Here is a 1578-nt window from a genome sequence, read left to right as displayed (position 1 = left end):
ACTGAATAGAGCTCTACACTGTTTAAATTTGACGATAATTGTTTGCGTATGAAGTGAGAGCGAAAGTGATTGCGCAATACTTAAGACCCTCCTGTCGCGGAAAAAAAAGGAAAATGACATCATCTCATACGTTTTCTTTGGATATAAGAGGCCAGACTCTCGTATTATGATTAAAAACGTTTTAGATTATTATTATTATTATTATTATTATTATTATTATTATTATTATTATTATTATTATTATTATTACTTGCTAAGCTACAACCCTAGCTGGAAAAGCAGGATGGTATAAGCCCAGGAGCTCCAACAGGGGGAAATAGCCTAGTAAGGAAAGGAAACAAGGAAATAAAAGAAGTCATTGACAATTAAAATACTTTAAGAACTGTAATAAAACTAAGATAAATATTCAATATATAAACTATAAAAACCTCAACAAAATGAGTGAGGAGAAATAAGACAGAATAGTGTGCTCAAGTGTACTCTCAACAAAGAGAACTCTACCCCAAGACCGTGGAAGACCATGGTACAGAGGCTGTGGCACTACCCAAGACTAGAGAAATATGGTTTGATTTTGGAGTGTCCTTCACCTAGAAGAGCTGCTTACCACAGCTAAAGAGTCTCCTCTACCCTTACCAAGAGGAAAGTAGCCACTGAAGAATTACAGTGTAGTAGTTAACCCCCTTGAATAAAGAAGAATTGTTTCGTAATCTAAATGTTGTCAGGTGTATTATGACAGAGGAGAATGTGGAAAGAAAAGACCAGACTATTCGGTGTGCGTGTGTAGGCAGAGGGAAAGTGAACCGTAACAAGAGAGAAGGATCCAATCTAGTACTGTCTGGACAGTCAAAGGACCCCATAACTCTCTAGGGGTAGTATGTCAGTGGGTGGCTGGTGCCCTGGCCAAACCTGGTAGTCATATGACGGCTTCACTCCGTGAAGTATCTCTTTCCATTCTATTAGGATTGTTTTGCAATAATTAATTCTATTTGATATGGGTGTTAGTAATTTCCAACTCCTACAGATGAACCCCAGTATAGAAATCAAATAGAGACCACGCTTTGAACGGCATAGTTAGCATATTTTTACCCCGCGTTCTCAGTGACTAAATCAAGATTTTACAATTTATTTGCAATGATAGTGTTCTTGCAACGGTAATTTTGTTTATGTCTCTTTATAGATTTGTATTTGATATTTCAGGTGTGACATAGTAGCAATACAGTTGTGCATTGCATCGTATTATGTTTCTTCATCATAATATTGCATGCTTAAGGAAACATTATGTTTCTTCATCATAATATTGCATGCTAAAGGAAACATTATGTTTCTTCATCATAATATTGCATGCTAAAGGAAACATTGTTTCTTCATCATAATATTGCATGCTAAAGGAAACATTATGTTTCTTCATCATAATATTGCATGCTTAAGGAAACATTGTTTCTTCATCATAATATTGCATGCTAAAGGAAACATTGTTTCTTCATCATAATATTGCATGCTTAAGGAAACATTATGTTTCTTCATCATAATATTGCATGCTAAAGGAAACATTGTTTCTTCATCATAATATTGCATGCT

The sequence above is a fragment of the Palaemon carinicauda genome, chromosome 4 (assembly GCF_036898095.1).
Source record: "Palaemon carinicauda isolate YSFRI2023 chromosome 4, ASM3689809v2, whole genome shotgun sequence".
NCBI classification, from domain to species: domain Eukaryota; kingdom Metazoa; phylum Arthropoda; class Malacostraca; order Decapoda; family Palaemonidae; genus Palaemon; species Palaemon carinicauda.
The sequence above is the reverse complement of the archived record's forward strand: the minus strand, read 5'-3'. Positions refer to the sequence as shown.